This window comes from Cricetulus griseus, chromosome 2 (genome assembly GCF_003668045.3).
Source record: "Cricetulus griseus strain 17A/GY chromosome 2, alternate assembly CriGri-PICRH-1.0, whole genome shotgun sequence".
Taxonomy (NCBI): domain Eukaryota; kingdom Metazoa; phylum Chordata; class Mammalia; order Rodentia; family Cricetidae; genus Cricetulus; species Cricetulus griseus.
Window position 1 is genome coordinate 77,612,976 of NC_048595.1, and position 21,912 is coordinate 77,634,887.

Consider the following 21,912-nt stretch of genomic DNA (forward strand, 5'->3'; position numbering starts at 1 on the left):
ATGAAATGTTTGTAGTACATGTATTTATCTAATATCATTAAAATATTGTCATGTTGATCAGACAAAACTTACCAATGGTAATTATTACCTAGTGATAATGGGCTCCAGTGATACTGTTTCTATGTGTCAGAAACAGCTAAGACTACAGCTTAGTCTCTATGCTTAAAGTCCCCAATTCTCAACTGATAATCTCTTCTTTGGCAACACCCTTCACATCTTGCAAACACCCTCATTCAGTGGCTCTCACTCAAAGAGTAAGTCCTTTACTGTTGTAAGTCCTTTACTAAAAAGTCTGGCACTTTTCCTTTCTTCTTATTGTGGAAAGATGGTTTATCACAAGGCAGTACATATATGGAATTAACTATTTTCAATTCTCCATTCAGTAGCTGTGAAATACATTATATTCTGCTTTACACATTTGTTAACATTTTGAGTGGTCTCCTGGAGGGGTAAGAGGCATAAGAAAGTACCCAAAATGGAACTAGCATGCCAACTCAGCCTTAATATACACTACACCATGATTATAAACAAGTTCTAAATAATGAATGCATTATTTAATTATCAGCCATCTCCTGTGCCAATCTCAAGATATACTTGTTCAGGTCATGGGTACCCATATATTATACAAATATGTATTTATTATATATAATGCAGGGCATTTATACCACATTACATAAGGCATATACTCAATATGCATGCTTGCATATTCATCCAACACCTTGTATGATAAATCCAATTACACACACACACACACCTAGATGAAACTTACGTTATATGGTGAACATATATTGTATTCCTTTTCTGTCAATATAACAAATTATTTAGATTAACTTTTAAGAGAAAGAGGGTTTACTTTGGCTCCCAGCATGGCAAAGATGTAAAAAGGAAGAGAAAATAGGAAGATAAGATGTCCCAGAAACCTCTGGAGTATGGCTACAGTGATCTGATAATAAACTATATCATTTAAACTTCTGTCATCTCTGAATAGTAGTGCAACACAAGCACCAGGACATGGACCAATGGAAAAGTCTTATCCAAGCAATAGCATATGCCATCCTGTGGTAGAATAACATTAACTTCAAATTTTTTAATAGCTGAGATTTGGAAAGATGAGTTTAGAGAAACTCTGATAAAGTGGCATGGTATAAAATTATATACAGATGATAAATCCAATGAGAAAAAAATCAGAGAAAAATCACCCTTCACAATATCCATAAGCAACACAAAATATTTTGGGATAACACTAACCAAAAAAGTGAAAGACCTGTACAGTAAGAACTTTGAGTCTTTAAAGAAAGAATTTAAAGAAGATACCAGAAAATGGAAAGATCTCCCATGATCTTGGATAGGAAGAATCAACATAGTAAAAATGGCAGTCTTGCCAAATGTAATCTACAGAGTCGTTGCAATCCCCATCAAAATCCCAACACAGTTCTTCACAGACCTTGCAAGAACAATACTCAACTTTATATGGAAAAACAAAAAAAACCCAGGATAGCCAAAATAACTCTGTACAATAAAGGATCTTCTGGAGGCATTACCATCCCTGACTTCAAGCTCTATTCTAGAGCCTTAGTTCTCAAAACAGCTTGATATTGGCACAAAAATAGACAGATACACCAATGGAATCAAACTGAAATCCCTGATATTAACCCACTATGATGCTGAATGTATACAATGGAAGAATGATAGCATCTTCAACAAATGTTGCAGGCACAACTGGATTCAGGCATGCAGAAGATTGCAGCTAGATCCATATCTGTCACCATCCACAAAACTTAAGTGCAAATGGATCACACATCTCAACATAAATCAAGTCACACTGAATCTTCTAGAAAAGAAAGTGGGAGATACCCTTGAACGAATTGGCACAGGAGACAACTTCCTGAACATTACATGAGTAGCATAGACATTGAGATCTGCAATTAATAAATGGACTTCCTGAAAGTGAGAAGCTTCTGTAATGCAAAGGACACAGTGATTAAGACAAAACAACAGCACACATCTGACAGAGGGCTGAGTTGAAAAATATACAATGAACTCATGAAGCTAGCCAGCAAAACACCAAACAATGAAATTGAAAAGTGAGGTGCAGAAGTAAATAGAGAATTCTCAACAGAGGAATCTGAAATGGCTGAAAGACACTTAAGAAAGTGCTCATAACTCTTGGCCATCAGAGAAATGCAACTCAAAACAACTCTGAGATACCACCTCACACCTGTCAGAACGGCCAAAATCAGAAACACCAATGACAATCTATGCTGGAGAGGATGTGAAGAAAAAGGATCACTCCTCCATTGCTGGTGGGAGTGCAAAGATGTAAGACCACTTTGTAAATCCATATGGTGGTTGCTTAGAAAAATGGGAATCAGTCTATCACAAGATCCAGCAATTCCTCTTTAGGGCATATACCCAAATAATGCAGTCCATACAACAAGGGCATATGTTCAACCATGTTCACAGCAGCATTGTTTGTAATATCCAGAAGCTGGAAGCAACCTAGATGCCCTTCAACTAAATAATGGATAGAGAAAATGTGGTAGATTTACATAATGGAGTACTACTCAGCAGAAAAAAAGCAATGGAATCTTGAAATTCACAGGCTGATGGATGGAACTAGAAGAAACCATCCTGAGTGAGGTAACCTAGTCACAAAAAGACAAACATGGTATGTACTCACTCATATATAAATTTTAGACATATAGCAAAGGAATACCAGTCTACAATCGTCTTCACCAAAGAAACTAGGAAACAAGAAGTACTGTAAGAGAAAAATGCATGGACCCCAGGAATGGGAAGGGGCAGGAACTCCTGAGCTAATTGGGAGCATGAGCATAGGGGGAGCTGCTAGAATGAGAGGAGGAAAAGAGGAAAGGAGAGTAGAGGAGGAAATGGAGGAGAAGAAATATTAAGTTGGGAAGAATAGAGGAGAACAGGATGAGAGATACCATATTAGAGGGAGCCATTATAGGTCTAAGGCAAGATCTGGCACTAGGGAGATTTCCAGACACCTACAAGGATGACAGGAACTGACAATCTAGGCAATGGTGGAGAGGATAACTTAAATGCCCTTCCCTTATAATGAGACTGATTATTACTTTTTCTGCCATCCTAGAGGCTTCATCAAGTGGCTGATGGAAGCAGAGGCAGACATCCAAAGATATAGACTGAACTGAACTCTGGAACTTAGCTGCAGAGAGGGAGGAATGAAGATCAAAGGGGTCAATACCAGGCTGGTGAAACCCACAGAAACAGCTGGCCTGTTCAAGGGTGGGGGCACATGAATTCCAGACTGCTGTGTGGGAGGACAGCACAGGACTGATCCAGACCCCTGAACATGGATGTCAATTAGGAGGCTTCTGCACTCTAGGGTGCCCCATAGTAGTGGATTAGTATTTTTCCCTGGTGTAAGAAGGGATTTTGAGAGCCCATCCCATGTGAAGGGATGCACTCTCGGCCTGGACACATGGGGGAAGTCCTAGGCCCGGTCCACGATGATGTGGTGGACTCTGGGGAGGCCCTGTTAGTGCCCTACCCTGCCTGGGGATTGGAGGGTGGATGGGGTTGGGGGTAGGTCTGTGGTAGTGGGGAGAGTTGGGGGGATGGGAAATAGTGGGAGAAGGGATTGATTGGCATGTGAATCAACCTTGTTCCTAATTTGAACTAATAAAATTTAAAAAAATTCAGCTGGTGGAGCTGCAACTTGAATTTCACTGAAAGTGTTTATGTATTGGCATTTGTTTACCTGCTACTAGAAACAACAATGATGAAAATTCTGCCTGTTGAACATCATTTATTGAGCACCTTTGTGTGTGTGTGTGTGTGTGTGTGTGTGTGTGTGTGTGTGTGTGTATGTATCCATTTTATTTATTTTTATTTACTTACATACTTTTGAGACAGTGTCTTGATATGTAATCCAGAGTTATGATTTGAATGAGAAATATTCACCACAAGATCCATGTGTTTAAACACTTACTGGATCCTAGCTCTGTCTGAGGACCTTTTGGACTTGTGGCCTAACAAGTAATGGAGGATTACTGTGGGAGAATCAGAAAATTTTATCTATGTCTAGTTCTTAGCTCTCTGCTTCCTCATCATGAGGAGACTCTTGTCAAAATAAATTTTTCCTACCTTCCACTTCTCTCCACTTATATGTCACAGTGATGAGAAAAGCATTTATAAGCAATATTTATGGACAAGCCGCAAATTTACCATTGTATCCCAGGCTGGCCTCAAACTCCAGATCCTCTGATTCAGCTTCTACACTTGCAGAAATGTGATACCATATTCAATTTCATTATCTCTGTGTTTTAAGTCAATGGCAAAATACAGCTCTAATTTTTTCACCTCCTCAGCACGAAAGTCAATAACTAATAACACCTTCTTTGAGAAAATCATGTAAGTTAATAGAAAGTGAGGTTTTGAAGCCAATCATCAGCAATCAGAAGATTCTGTGCATGCGGTTAAAAAAAAGAGGCAAGGATACAGCAGCAACCCCAAAGAAAATATGGAAACACAGAACTACTAATGAATTGAAAAGTTTGGGGAAAGTGGCAACCTAATATTTAACCGGGGAATCTTGTTGTAATGTGAACCGAAAGTTGGAAACTTGCTCAAAAATATTCTTCTGTATCTGTATGCATTTCCTTTTCTTGTCTTGAAGTTCAGGCTCCATGGAGGAATTAAAAGTTCTCCTATTACTGAATTGGATGAACATCTTATAAAACAGCTGTATCTTTATCAAAAGACAACATAATATTAATTTCTCACTGGTCCTGGGAGCTCATGTAAAATGTATGGGCTGGATTTTAATTTTCTCTAGTGCAGGTGGCATGCTGCGGTGGGGGTAGGGGTGTGGATGGGGAGGAAGTCTCTAGCAGAATCAGGGAAGTCATGCAGACCCAAGCATGGAATGACCTTGCTTGCGTGCCAAACTTCAGGCAGAACAATAATGAGAAGGTAGCAGAACTAATCAATTTGGAACAGGGCCCATTCCCCCCCATCACTGGGCCACTTAGAATGCAGGCAGTGTCCTAAGCTTTTCTTCAAGCTTGCCCTTTGAACACAAACACAATGCTCTCTCTTACATAACTCAAGAGAAAATGAATATTTGCCAGCTAACAAGAAACAGAATTAGTGTCCTTGCAAATTATTTTTGTTTTGTTTTGTTTCCCTTAATCTTTTCCAACTTTTCACTTTTTCAGATTACATGGAATTCTCACCTCATCTTCCTGTCTTCTTACACCTAGCACCAAGCCCTTGATGATCTACCAGACTATAAATATTTTATGTGTCCTCTTAAAATATTTGTATGAATTCTCTGGATGAATAGCAAATTTCTCTGCATCTCATTCTCTCATTTATGAAATGGGAAATAACATCCAGAACTTTCTTTTTTAAGTAGAGGGGAATGGGATCTCTATCAATATATATATATATATATATATATATTATATATATATATATTATATATATCATTTATCTATGATTGAAAATAGACACACATATATATATATATTATTCATAACTATTTTGTAACTCTTCTTTATAAGCATATATGCTTTTGGCATATAATTGTAGCACTCCTTTGCTAAATTTAAGTTTCCCAATTACTCTGAGCCTTGGTTTTTGTCCTTTACAATAAAAAAGGTTGTGTTAACCTCTAAAGGTTTTTGTAGATTAACTGATGTAAAATTGGTGATATAAATATATAGTCACTTGCTATTCATATCTATAATTTCTAAAACTTTTGAAAATTATATATTACTGACGCAAATTTATCATATCAAACAATGAAAAATACTAAATTAAGACTTGGAGTCTGAAGATTTTTTAAATTTAGGCTTTTTCATTGCATATATATATATAATATATATATATATATATATATATATATGTATATGAGTGCTTTTTTCATTGGCTACATGGACAGAAGCCTAGGAGAACATGCCTCTCTGGGATTGCTGGAACAGAAAGCTTAAAGGTTACTAATCTCTTATAGAGTGCAGCAAGTGTCTGGTCAATGTCACTGCTCTGTCATGCTTAGATGGCTACCGTGGAGAACACAAAAGATCTGAAAGAATATGAATTAGACGTTAAATACAGAATACTCTCTGCTTAGGGACTTCCAGGATTTGTAGATGGGGACAACATTTTGCATCAAAATGAAACCACAGAGTTTTTGTCAATCATGAATACTCCAGTGCTAGCATACATATTATCAAACCAGTGTGTGAAAAATAGAGTGTTACAACAGACCTTTAGAATATAACATGGCCTTTTGAAAAGAAATTTCAATCTTTGTAAGATTTCAGGAAATCTTGTTCAGAATAGCCATATCTCAGTCATGCAAGACAAATTACCATGATATGAGCTATATGTGTTTATGCTATTTTCTGGACTATTTTGTCCTAACTTTGGGGACAATAGTAACATTTAAGTAACTGAAAGGGAGCTAGAATATGCTTGCTACACAGGGGTAAAATTTCAAGTTTGCTCTCTAGAATCCATATAAAAAGAATACAATGTTTGATGTGTCATTCTTCGTACAAACCAATGGGAAGCATGTTCCTTTCTGAATGGAGATGGGGGAGGACTGAATTGAATGGAGATGGGGAAGGACTAGATGAGGAGGTGAGCATATGGGAAAGGGAGAATACAGGAGGAAATGAGGGAGGGGAAACTTATTGGTGTGTAAAATAAATGAAAATAATGTTATTTAAGTAAAAAATTTTAAAAACTATACAACAGTGTTTTACAGCTGTGATCCTAGAACCCAAGAAATGGAGAGGGTGGATTCCTGAGCTCAAAGGCCAGCCAGCCTAGCCTAACCTGTAGCTATAGTTCCAGTTAAAAAAATGTCTCAGAAACAAAACAAAACCAAGATGTACATCTTCTGAGGAATAACTCATGATGGAGACATCTGGCTTCTTTACATAAGCAGGTACACAAACATTTACACCCCACATACATTAAAATGCACACACATGCACACATACAAGAAATAACAACACATGCATTATCTATCACAGGAAAGGATCAAGTAAACAGAGAGTTTCTATGATACTATTATATGCTGTATGTCAGAATGATGCTCTTCTTCCTTATTCCATATGATCCCCAATAGCAACCACATAAGGTAAATGCCTTTTTGGGAGCATCTCATCATGCTGATTTGGATGCTTGAAGCTAGGTTAATGATGATATGACATTGTGGGTTTTTCTGGCCAGACATAAACCCACATTATGTACAGTATCCATTTTCTAAGCATGGGAAGTTCTTCTAATTAGAAGACCCTTGGTCTAACTGAACAACTGTGATTATTTTGAATAAGTACTACCATAAGAAGAAAGTTATCCACAGCTGAAAATCATAGTATCTAAAGACAAAATGAGACTTTGAAATGAGTATAATAAAGTAATTGTTGAGAATAACATGGAATAAAATAACACAGCCTTTCCTCAAATAGGAGATAAAGATCCAAAAATTCAGTCCAAGAGTAAGCAGAGTGGTATCTGGCTAGAACCCTGGCACATGGAAGTTAAAAGCAGATAACTTTTTAAATCTGAATCCACCTTGGAATGCATAGAAAGATTTCTTATTGAAGTAAACAAAGGAAAAAAAAACAACTAAACATTTTCAATCAAAAACCAAAAGCAATATTATCTAAGTGCATGTTGTGTCCTCATTTCTTCCTTAGTGAAACAGAATTCTTATGTATGTGCTTTCAAAGCCCAATTCTTTCCAATTATGTTCTTACATTTGTAATTAGTTCAGTCAGTATAGAATGTATTGAAATACCAGCAAGGCAATTCATATCAGAGTCCAGTCCATAGTGGCAGTCAAGAGACAAATATTCTCTAATTTCTAAAGGTCCTATGTTAGCATTTTCAATATTCATCACATTTTTATCTTGACAAAAGATTATGTTGATTCCTGGGACTCTTGCCAAAAAGATATGTTTATACTCTGTGACATTATAAAGATATGAGATGTGTTCTCTCAACTCTCTATTTTTAAGAAATGATACCACAGAATAGAATGCCTCATAAAAGAAACTTTGGCATGCAAGTTAAAACTTAACTTTTGCCTGAAAATTAAATCAGGCAACTTAACGACTTACATATTTCTTTGACTTAACAAGCATTATTTTTTTCAGGCTAGAAAGATACATTTCCTGAAATGTAAGCAAAAAGTACAGTAACTCTATTTCGTACATTTTGTTTCTTAGGACTTTAAAGAATGATCGACAAGAAATTAAATAATAGCAACACACTTTCCTGAAAAAGGTATGTGACAGGGCCATGCAAGATGATTTTCAACTATGACTTAGCAAGTGGTAGAAAAGAGATACATCCAAGCCTTTAAGCTCTTTTGTCCAGGAATTAGGCATACAAAGTAGATGCAACAAACACAAAATATTTAAAGGAAAAAATACATGCCTCGTGTAATTTTTGTCATTTTACTTATTCTCCTCAATATGAGAATAGATTATCGGATAAATTTTGTATTCATAAAATTGTGGTGTTTAAAATTATGCCATGATGGATTGATGGATTTTCATATGTTGAACCATCCTTGCATCCCTGGGATTAAGCCTGCTTGATCATGGTGGATGATTTTTCTGATATGTTCTTGGATTCGATTCGCCAATATTTTACTGAGTATTTTAACATCGATATTCTGGAGGGATATCAGACTTTAGTTCTCTTTCTTAGTCATATCTTTGTGTGGCTTGGGTATCAAAGTGATTATAGCCTTGTAGAAAGATTTTGGCAATATCCCATCTGCTTCTATTGTGCAGAACAGTTTGAGGAGTACTGGAATTAGATCTTGTTTGAATTTCTGGTAGAATTCTGTAGTGAAGCCATTTGGCCCTAGACTTTTTTTGATTGGGAGGCTTTTGATGACTGCTTCTATTTCATTAGGGGTTATAGGTCGATTTAAACTGCTTATCTGATCTTGGTTTAATTTTGGTAAGTGATATTTATCCAGAAAACTGTCCATTTCCTTTAGATTTTTGAATTCTGTGGAGTACAGGTTTTCAAAGTATGACCCGAATATTCTCTGGATTTCCTCATTGCCCATTGTTATATGCCCCTTTTGGTTTCTGATTTTGTTAATTAGCATGCTCTCTCTCTGCCTTTTGGTTAGTTTGGCTAGAGGTTTGTCTATCTTGTTGATCTTCTCAAAGAACCAACTCTTTGTTTCATTGATTCTTTGTAGTGTTTTCCTAGTTTCTACTTTATTGATTTCAGCCCTCAGGTTGATTATTTCCTGGTGTCTACTCCTCCATGGTGAGTTTGCTTCTTTTTGCTCTAAAGTTTTCAGTTGTTCTGCCAATTCTCTAATGTGACTTTTCTCAAGTTTCTTCATGTGAATATTGCCAATATATATATATATATATATATATATATATATATATATATGCTAATTGAAACTCAAATATGTGATGAATCCAAGGTGTTTCAGAGAGTGCTCACCTGTGCATGCAGATTTGATTTCATCTTTAGTAAGTAGTAAAGTTATATGCTTGCCAAAAAAAAAATGCTAGGAAGTCTTTAGTTTATTTTTTATTTCTTCCTGAACCCAGGATTGGTGCAATAGGGTGTTATTCATTTTCCATGAATATGTAGGTTTTCTGCAATTCATATTGCTGTTGAATTCTAGCTTTAATGCATGGTGATCTGATAAGATACAGGGGGTTATTTCAATTCTTTTGTAACTGTGGAGGTTTGCTTTGCTGCCAAATATGTGGTCAATTTTAGAGAAGGTTCCATGTGGCGCTGAGAAGAAGGTATATTCTTTTGTGTGTGGATGGAATGTTCTATAGATATCTGTTAAACCCAGCTGTGTCATAACTTCCATCAGATACTTTGTTTCTTTGTTAGGTTTCTGTCTGGCAGTCTTCTCTAGTGGTGTAAGGGGGGTGTTAAAGTCTCCTACTATAAGTGTGTGTAGTTTTATGTGTGGTTTGAGCTTTAGTAATGTTTCTTTCACAAATGTGGGTGCCTTTGTATTTGGGGCATCGATGTTCAGGATTGAGACTTCATCTTGATGGACTTTTCCTGTGATGAGTATGAAATGCCCTTCTGCATCTATTTTGATTGATTTTAGTTTGAAGTCTAATTTGTTAGATATTAGGATTGCTACACCAGCTTGTTTCTTGAGCCCATTGGATTGGGAAATCTTCTCCCAACCATTTACTCTGAGGTAACACCTGTCTTTGTAGTTCAGGTGTGTTTCTTGTAAACAGCAGAAGAATGCATTCTGTCTTCGTATCCATTCTGTTAGCCTATATCTTTTAATGGGTAAGTTAAGACCATTGACATTTAAGGATATTAAAGTCCATTGTTTGTTGTTGCTTGTTTGTTTTGAATTTATTGTTGGTGGTGTCATTGTGTGTGGATTTAGCACTCCTGTTTCTTTTTGTGATTATCTATTGCCTGTGTTTTTGTGAGTGTAATTACGTACGTTGTGTTGGAGTTTTCCTTGTAATCCACCATATAAACAAACTGAAAAAGAAAAACCACATGATCATCTCACTAGACATGGAAAAAGCCTATGACAAAATCCAACATCCCATCATGATAAAGATCTTGGAGAGAACAGAAATAGCAGGAACATATCTAAACATGATAAACGCAATATACACCAAACCAATAGCCAACATCTAAACTAAATGGAGAGAAGCTCAAAGTGATTTTTCTAAAATCAGGAACAAGACAACACTGTCCACTCTCACCATATCTCTTCAATTTTGTACTGGAACTTCTAGCTAGGGCAATAAGAAAACAAAAGGGGATCAAAGGGATACAAATTGGAAAGGAAGAAGTCAAACTTTCACTATTTGCAGATGACATGATAGTCTACATTAGTGACAGGAAAAACTCTACCAGGGAACTCCTACAGCTGATAAACACCTTCAGCAAGGTAGCAGAATACAAAATTAACTCAAAAAAATCAGTAGCCCTACTATATACAGATGATAAATCCAATGAGAAAGAAATCAGGGAAACATCACCTTTCACAATATCCACACACAATATAAAATAACTGGGGGTAACACAAACCAAAAAAGTGAAAGACCTGTACAATAAGAACTTTGAGACTTTAATGAAAGAAATTAAAGAAGATACCAGCAAATGGAAAGATCTCCCATGCACTTGGATAGGTAGAATTAGCATAGTAAAAATGGCAATCCTGCCAAAAGCAATCTTCAGATTCAATGCCATACCCATCAAAATCCCAACACAGTTTTTCACAGACATTGAAAGAACAACACTCAACTTCATATGAAAATATAAAAAAACACACGATAGCCAAAAAAACCTGTTTACAATAAAGGATCTTTTGGAGGCATCACCATCCCTGAATTCAAGCTCTACTATAGAGCCATAGTTCTGAAAACAACTTGGTATTGGCACAAAAAATAGACAGATAGACCAATGGAATCCAATTGAAAATCCTGATATAACCCACACACCTACAAACACCTTATTTTTGACAAAGATGCTAAATCTATACAATGGAAAAAAGATAGCATCTTCAACAAATGGTGCAGGTACAATTGGATTTGGACATACAGAAGATTGCAGATAGATCCATACCTGTCACCATGCACAAAACTTAAGTGCAAATGGATCAAAGATCCCACCATAAATCCAGCTACACTGAGTCTTCTAGAAGAGTAAGTGGGAATTACCCTTGAACAAATTGACACAGGAGACCTCTTCCTGAACATTATGCCAGTAGCACAAACATTGAGGTCTGCAATTAATAAATGGGACCTCCTGAAACTGAGAAGCTTCGGCAAGGCACAGGACACAGTCATTAAGACAAAGCGACCACCCACAGAATGGGAAAATATCTTCACCGATCCCACATCTGACAGAGCACTGATTTCCAAAATATATAAGGAGCTCAAGAAGCTAGCCACCAAAACACCAAACAATCAAATTAAAAAGTGGGGTGCAGAAGTAAATAGAGAATTCTCAACAAAGGAATCTGAAATGGCTGAAAGACACTTAAGAAAGTGCTCATAACTCTTGGCCATCAGAGAAATGCAACTCAAAACAACTCTGAGATACCACCTCACACCTGTCAGAATGGCCAAAATAAAAAATGCCAATGACAATCTATGCTGGAGAGGATGTGGAGAAAAAGGAACACTTCTCCATTGCTGGTGGTAGTGCGAACTTGTAAGACCACTCTAGAAATCAGTATCACCGTTGCTCAGGAAAATGAGAATCAGTCTACCTCAAGATCCAGCCATTCCTCTCTTGGGTATATACCCAAATCGTGCATGTTCATACAACAAGGACATAGGTTCAACCATGTTCATAGCAGCATTGTTTGTAATATCCAGAACCTGGAAGCAACCTAGATGCCACTCAACTGAAGAATGGATAGACAAAATGTGGTACATTTATACAATGGAGTACTACTACTCAGCAGAAAAAAGCAATGGAATCTTGAAATTTACAGGCAAATGGATGGAGGTGGAAGAAACCATCCTGAGTGAGGTAACTTCGTCACAAAAAGACAAACATGGTATGTACTCACTCACATATGAATTTTAGACATAGAGCAAAGGATTACCACCCTATAATACTCTTCACCAAAGAAACTAGGAAACATGAAGGACTCTAAGGGATAAATGGACCCCAAAATGGGAAGTGGCATGAACTCCTGAGCTAATTGGGAGCATGAGGGTAGGGAGAGGGAGCTGCCACAATAAGAGCATGAGAAGAGGAGTAGAGGAGAGGAAATTGAGGGGCAGAAATATTGAGTTGGGGGAAGAATAGAGGAGGGAGAGCAATATGAGTGATACCATATTAGAGGGAGCCACTATAAGTCCCAGAACAATTCTCGAACTAGGAGATCTCCAGAGACCTTCAAGGATGACACAATCTGACAATCCAGGCAATGGTGGAGAGGATAACCTAAAAGCCCTTCCCCTAAAATGAGATTGATGACTTCTCTTTATGTCATCCTTGATCCCTCACCCAGTGGCTAATGGAAGCAGAGACAGACATCCACTGATACACACTGAGCTGAAATCTCTTTATGCCATCCTAGAGCCCTCATCCAGTGGCTGATGGAAGCAGAGACAGACATCCACTGATACACACTGAGCTGAAATCTCTTTATGCTATCCTAGAGCCCTCATCCAGTGGCTGATGGAAGCAGAGACAGACATCCACAGTTATACACTGAGCTGAAATCAGGAATTTAGTTGAAGAGAAGGAGGAATGAAGAACGAAGGGGTCTGTATCAGGTTGGAGAAACCCACAGGAACCATTGGCCTAAACAAGGGAGAGCACATCGACCCCAGATGCTTTCGGGGAGGCCAGTACTAGACTGATCCAGTCCCCTGAACATGGATGTCAATAAGGAGGCCTCTGCACTCCAGGGAGCCTGTGGTTGTGGATTAGTATTTTTCCCTGGTGCAAGAAGGGACTTTGAGAGCCCATCCCATGTGAAGGGTTTCACTCTGGTGCTGGACACATGTGGAAGGGCCCAGGACCAGCACAGGAAGATTGGTGGTCTTTTCAGGGCCCGTGTTGGGGGCCCTACCCTGCCTGGGGAATGGTGGGTGGATGGGGTGGGGGATAGGCTGGGGGTAGGGGAGGAGGGATGGGGTGAGGGGAGGGAGAGGGAGAAGGGACTTACATGTGAAACAAGCTTGTTCCCTAACTAGAACTAATAAATAAATTTTAAAAATTCTTATCCAAATTTTATAGGTGCTATCCATTTAATAAACCAACAGTATGTACTGAGTAGTATTATTATTCTATTTTTTTAGATAAAAACTCAAAATTCAAGCAAGTTGTGTGTTTCTTCAAGTTTTCAATGTACCGATTCAATAAGGTTACTGCTACAACACATCTTAGATGGGTAACTTGTAAACAATAGAAGTATAATGCTCACAGCTCTGAAGGCTTGGAAGTTCAGGCTCAAGGTGTTAGAAAAATCAGAGTTTTGTGAGGGCTTTTGCTTTCCTAAAGATGACACCTAGAATTATGCTCATATCACACACTAAAAGATAAGATCCCTGGGGTTTCTTTATCCAAGCATTGTTCTATTAATCCATTAATGTGAAAACTAATCTCATCCCAAATGTGCCATTTCTTAATAACCCTGCACTGTAGAATAAGGTCCAATCATACCATTTTGGAAGTACACAAATATTCAGAATGTAGCACAGAGCCATAATGTATTTTTACCCTAATTTAAATTTATGTAATCTTTTAGAAACCCTGTTGGTATTAATTTCTAAATTTTGAATGAAGGATGCAGAAATTCATGCTAGACAAGAACAGAGGTCTCTGTTGGATGCAATAGGGAAAGCAATCATAGAGAAAGAGAATTGACTTGATGCATATAAAGCTATAATTGAACATGACTTCCCCTAAGAAATTAGTTAAAAAACAAAGCACAAAAACTGTATGAAGGACATACAGAAATACTGAAGTAATAACAGCTACCAGAACTTCTAAGGGAATTATTATGCCACAACTCATATAAAATACCACACCATGGTATCCATCCATCAGGGCCAATATTCAATAGCATGATCCCGTATTTCACAGATAGCTTGTAATATATTCACACCTGAATCTATATATGTGTATGTATGTATGTATGTATATATATATATATATATATATATATATATATATGTGTGTGTGTGTGTGTGTGTGTGTGTGTGTGTGTGTGTGTGTGTGTGCATGTATGTATGCATTATGTATGCATGTATGTATGTATGCATAGATTTATGTGTTTAATAATAATTGAGTTGGTATTTAAAACCACAATGCTGCTTTAGCTTCCATAGTTAAGAAAGCAGCAGAATACTTTGGCAAGGCTTAGGTAAAAAATATACAGTTATTGTATGTAAGGATGATTCACATAAAATTTAGCTAATTTAGTTTTTTTACTGAATGCCAAAGCATAGAATGATAAGGGACGTTGAAGGGACCTTTTCAACAAAAAGATCAAGTAGCATGGTCTTTAATTTTTTGCTGGGTAAAAGCAAGTCTTTATTTCCATGAAGTAAGTAACTAAGGCAGTGCAAACCCCTCTCTGATAAAATTGGACATACAGCTGATCACAGCTTAATTGAAGAGTTCAGTCTCTGAGCAAAGAGGGGGGTGTAGTATGGAAGATAGGGAGGGGAAAGAAAAACACATAAAGCCCACATATTTAAGAGAGTGAAATGTGTCTTCTCATCTATAATGCAGTCCCATAATGATCCTGTAAGAATTGAAAATGCCAAGCAATCAAAGGCCATATGTCTTCAGCTCAGATCCACAGAGTATCTATGTATTTTTAATCAAGGCTGCATCTCTGAAGCATGTTTATGTTTTCTTGGCATAATAATTCTCCCACAAATTAGTTTTGTACTGGGCTCCAGGCTGTTGTTACCCTTGGCTATGCCAGCAGAAAGGAAGTTGGCAGATCCCCTATAATTCATGATTGTAAAGCTAATGCAAACTCTCTTTGAAGGAGAAAGAACATCAAACAATCCATTATGGCTGAGGATATGAAATAGCACTTCCTATAAGAGACCTCTTCTCCCATCATCTCCAAATGCACTCAACTCAATCTCCAAAGTAGTCTGCTAAAACATGGTATATCCAGTATCTTCATCATCTTACTGCAAGCCCTACGGTCTAGGCTGAAAACATGTGAAATAGGAACCAGACTGCAGCACAATCTATATGACCCATCATGATCTACGTTATGGTTCCCATTTCATATTATCCCTTACTTCTGTGTTGCATTACTCATTGTTGTGTTCAAACACCTGAAAAGATGAACTTAATAAAGGGAGAGTTTATTTTGGCTCAAAGTTCAAAAATATACCGGTCAGTGTGAACAAGACCAAGGTGGCAGCTACTTGGAATGGTTGAACACAATGAGTATGGAGTCAAGAAGCAGACACTGATGATGGTTTGTACTCAGCTAGCTTTCATGGTTATATGTCATCTGGCAGTTAGGGTAGACTTTCCTGCCTTCACTAGTCTAGTCTAGAAATCTTTTCACAAATATGCCCAGAAAATTGTCTTCAGGATTACTCTAGAGCCTGTAAATTTGATAAATGAAAAGAAATCACATGCACCCACACTCACATTTTTTTCTATCACAGTCTTTGTGTTCCTGGCCTGATTTTCTTCCTAATTACTTATTCGTTCTTCACGCATTGAATCAATAAATATTTAATAGCAAGTGTGCTAAGGACTCACCTAGACGTATGCATATATCCACCAATAAAGGAAATCTTTTGTAACTTATATCCAGTAGCAGAACACAGATAGACAATCAAGAAAATGCAGTACAGGTAATGTCAGAAATTTGCAATTAGTTCATGAAATAATAAAATAAACCTGTCACCAATAGGATCCAGATTAAGTGGCAGAGAGTTATATGGGTAAAATAAAAATGATCAAAGCTGTATCAAACTTAATGTGTTTCTCCTTGATGTTCCCTCTGGTAAAACACCTTTCACCCAAATATTTGCACGAGATTCTCATCTCAGGTGTCATCTCCACTTCAACTTTCTGAAGGAAGTTATGGAATTTTTCCATGTGAACATTATCTACATTACCTTCTTGGAATATGGTGTTCAGCCCCACCTAAGTCTCATTTATTCATTTATTCTTAATTTGTCTTTAACTCAAGTGGACTGTGGGCCTCATGAATCAATGTCCTTAATGCTTCACTGCTAGATCTTTAATATCTGGATATAAGCCTAGTTACAGATTAGGTAACCAAATTGCAAGCTCCTTATAAAGAAATTGTTTAAACAACTAAATTACTAGGACAAAGAAAACATGAAATATTTGTTATTAAAGTATGATAAGATATTCTCCATTTTTGTCTTGTATCATGGCATAATTTTTTTCTTTTTTTCTTTTTTTTATTAGTTCAAGTTAGGGAACAAGCTTGTTTCACATGTAAGTACCTTCTCCCTCTTCCTCCTCTCATCCCCATCACTCATCTCCAACCCACAAGCTACCCCCCACCCCATCCACCCACCACTCCACAGAAAAGTTAGGACCCTCAACAGGGCTCAGCAAAGTCCACCAAATCTTCCTGTGTTGGGCCTGGGCACTTCCCCATGTGTCCAGGCCAGAGTGTATCCCTTCACGTGGGATGAGCTCTCAAAGTCCCTTCTTACACTAAGGAAAAATATTAATCCACCACCAGAGGCTCCCTGGAGTGCAGAGGCCTCCTTATTGACATCCATGTTCAGGGGTCTGGATCAGACTTATAATGGCCCCCCAGACAGGATCTGGGGTCAATGTGCTCTCCCTTGTTCAGGCCAACTGTTTCTCTGGGTTTCTCCAACCTGGTATAGACCCTTTCAATCGTCATTCCTACCTCTCTTCAACTAAATTCCTGATTTCAGCTCAGTGTATATCTGTGGATGTCTGTCTCTGCTTCCATCAGCCACTGGGTGAGGGATCTAGGATGGCATAAAGAGAAGTCATCAATCTCATTTTAGGGGAAGGGCTTTTAGGTTATCCTCTCCACCATTGCCTGGATTGTCAGATTGTGTCATCCTTGAAGGTCTCTGGAGATCTCCTGGTTGAAGATCTGTTCTGGGACTTATAGTGGCTCCCTCTAATATGGTATCACTCATATTGCTCTCCCTCCTCTATTCTTCCCCCAACTCAATATTTCTGCCCCTCAATTTCCTCTCCTCTACTCCTCTTCTCATGCTCTTATTGTGGCAGCTCCCTCTCCCTACCCTCATGCTCCCAATTAGCTCAGGAGTTCATGCCACTTCCCATTTTGGGGTCCATTTATCCCTTAGAGTCCTTCATGTTTCCTAGTTTCTTTGGTGAAGAGTATTATAGGGTGGTAATCCTTTGCTCTATGTCTAAAATTCATATGTGAGTGAGTACATACCATGTTTGTCTTTTTGTGACGAAGTTACCTCACTCAGGATGGTTTCTTCCACCTCCATCCATTTTCCTGCAAATTTCAAGATTCCATTGCTTTTTTCTGCTGAGTAGTAGTACTCCATTGTATAAATATACCACATTTTGTCTATCCATTCTTCAGTTGAGTGGCATCTAGGTTGCTTCCAGGTTCTGGATATTACAAACAATGCTGCTATGAACATGGTTGAACCTATGTCCTTGTTGTATGAACATGCACGATTTGGGTATATACCCAAGAGAGGAATGGCTGGATCTTGAGGTAGACTGATTCTCATTTTCCTGAGCAACGGTGATACTGATTTCTAGAGTGGTCTTACAAGTTCGCACTACCACCAGCAATGGAGAAGTGTTCCTTTTTCTCCACATCCTCTCCAGCATAGATTGTCATTGGCATTTTTTATTTTGGCCATTCTGACAGGTGTGAGGTGGTATCTCAGAGTTGTTTTGAGTTGCATTTCTCTGATGGCCAAGAGTTATGAGCACTTTCTTAAGTGTCTTTCAGCCATTTCAGATTCCTTTGTTGAGAATTCTCTATTTACTTCTGCACCCCACTTTTTAATTTGATTGTTTGGTGTTTTGGTGGCTAGCTTCTTGAGCTCCTTATATATTTTGGAAATCAGTGCTCTGTCAGATATGGGATCGGTGAAAATCTTATCCCATTCTGTGGGTGGTCGCTTTGTCCTTCTAACTGTTTCCTTTGCCTTGCCGAAGCTTCTCAATTTCAGGAGGTCCCATTTATTAATTGCAGACCTCAATGTTTGTGCTACTGGCATAATGTTCAGGAAGAGGTCTCCTGTGTCAATTTGTTCAAGGGTAATTCCCACTTTCTCTTCTAGAAGATTCAGTGTGGCTGGATTTATGGTGAGATCTTTGATCCATTTGCACTTAAGTTTTGTGCATGGTGACAGGTATGGATCTATCTGCAATCTTCTGTATGTCCAAATCCAATTGTACCCGCACCATTTATTGAAGATGCTATCTTTTTTCCATTGTATAGATTTAGCATCTTTGTCAAAAATAAGGTATTTGTATGTGTGTGGGTCAATATCATGGTTTTTAATTGGATTCCATTGGTCTATCTGTCTATTTTTGTGCCAATACCAAGCTGTTTTCAGAACTGTGACTCTGTAGTAGAGCTTGAATTCGGGGATGATGATGCCTCCAGAAGATCCTTTATTGTAAACAGGTTTTTTTTGGCTATCCTGTGTTTTTATTTTTCCATATAAAGTTGAGTGTTGTTCTTTCAATGTCTGTGAAAAACTGTGGTGTGATTTTGACGGGGATTGCAGTGAATCTGTAGATTGCTTTTGGCAGGATTGCCATTTTTACTATGTTAATTCCTGGATAAGAATTGTAACAATGTACATGATCAATCAATATTGTTATTATTATTCACTAATTTGCTTTCCCTGTTCTTATAAAACTTATATATGAGTTCTATAATTAAAATATGTATTTCTTACTAAAGATTATCGAGTTTCTAATATATGGAGCATTCTTTGTGTAACATTTGCTGTATTCTGCTGTCCAAGAGTAATTCAAGCTTAGAGGGTTAGCTGGAATCCCTTGCCTATAACTATCCATATATTAATGTTTATCCTGTAATTATTAATGTTGTTCCCTTAATCATGGAAAAATCAAGCAGTTTAGTCACTCTTTCAGGTTGGGGCCAACAACTTGATCCTCTAGTGAATGAAATGGTGAACTATAAGATAAGGATGTTGATTAGGCTCAAAGGATAGAATATTCATTTGTATATCAAACAGACAAAATCTGTAAGAAGTATGCTAAGGCAACCACCACTAGGAGAAATATTTCTTCAGAACAATTAAGGAAGGAAAATATTTGACTAAAAAGACTAAAAGAATAATGATAGTTATGGAGAAGGTAATAATAATAATCCTAATAATAATATAGCATGTAGAAACTTACATATGTCTATCAAATATCACTCCCTTACTTGCATACTAATATGCACAAAATTTCTATATCAAGAAAGAAAAAAAATTATCATAAAGAAAATATTTCCATGTTATAATCCAGTCTCCTACAAGGCACATCATCTCATCCAATTTATTTTTGTTATCAATTGAATGTTATAGTCATGGACTACCTACATTGTTGATAAGTTTTGTTGGGGTGAAAACCAAGCTTGAGCTTCTTTGAAAACTCTCTAGATGCTTGCAGTATGTACCTGTTACATTTTAAGTATTTTAAGTTTAATATTCTGAGATCAACATCAATAAGTGGGATTTTAGAAATTATCTCAGGTAGAGTAAGCTATATTAGGCTGTGATTATAGTTCTATGGTATAACATTTAACATTTATGTACACAGCTTTTGATTCAACCTCCAGTACTGAGAAAATAGATGATAGGTACATAGATAGATGGTAGATAGGCAGATAGATAGATAGATAAATAGATAAATCTGATAGATAAGACTGATAGATAGATACAAAAGTAGGTAGATAGACACACACAGAGATTTATTGGTTGATGATAGGAAAATAAAAAGGAACAGAAAGAATTGAAGAGCAGAGATTTAAACAGGGCCAATGCATGATGGTACTTGCTTGAAATATTTTGATTTGTAAGATTGACACATAAGGACTATGAAATTCCTACTAGCCTTATCAACATGGTGAGATCCTGAAACATAAATAAAATGCATATTCATCTGTAATCCTGACATGTGAGCTTATCTGAAAATAAATCTTTACAGATGGATAATTAAGATATAAATACCTTGTCATGTGGATGTTAAGATAAAGTGCTATTAGGTAGAGGTGGGCTTAAAAACAATGACTAATATCTTTCTAAGAAGATGGAGAGTATAAAATGGAGAAGCAGCCACAAAGTTTATACTACAAAAGATAGTTTTAGTTAAACAGAAATTCAGTTATAAGTCCAAAACTGCCAAATATTGATGGGAGATACGTGAATCCCAGAAAAAGAAAGGACAAACTCTCCATGCAAGCTTGAGACAACTGCAGCACAGTAAGCAGAGGCAAGAGAGAAAAATAATTTTTTTCCTGTGGAAGCCATAGTAGAAGGCATAAAGTAGATGGAACAGGCAAACAAGTTCTCTCTCACTGTTGTTGAGATACTACTTCCTCAAACTAGAGTGTGTCTTCTTGATTTCTCCATCATCATTGCATGAATTCTCTAAATTATCACTCATATCTTCCCACAGGGATAATATATCTAAAAATAGTGACCTTTATAGTGTTACTATTTATTTGTGTACTTATCTATCTATTTATTTATTTTCTCACTTATTTGTTTTTTCATTTAAGACTTGGACTGAAGACATTTTTTAGAGGTTAAGAGCACTAGCTGCTTTCTCAAAGGATTGTAGTTTAGTTCCAAGCATCTATGTTTCAGCTTACAATGACCCTTAATACCATTTTCAGGGTATCTGATGCCCATACACCTGGTGTCCAGCATACATGCATGAAAAACTCAAATGCACATAAAATATTTATTCAACAATTCAATATTTCAAAAATTTTATTGTGCACAATAACTGTACATTGTTATACTTTTAAAAAGACATTTCCATACATGTATACATTGAATGTTGAGCATTTCCACTGAAATGTAGTGTCCATGCCTACAGATTCTTTCTCCTATCACTTGTCATTATTTCCCTAGACAAATCATTCTACTTTCATATTATATATACATACAAACTTTTATTCATCTCTATAAAACAAGGACTAATAATTTTAAAAAATGCTGGTATGCATCTTTCTGAAACTGACTTAATTGCAGTAGTGTCTTCCTAAGATGTCATGTGACCCTCTCAGGTCAACATGGATGCTCTTATTTCAGTATTCCTGTACCCAGCCCAAGTCTTTCTATTTTTATTCCCTTTTCTTTAAAAAAATCTCTGTAATTATATCACAGAGATTTTCAAAGAGAAAAGCACAATCATTACAGTTGAGAAACTGCT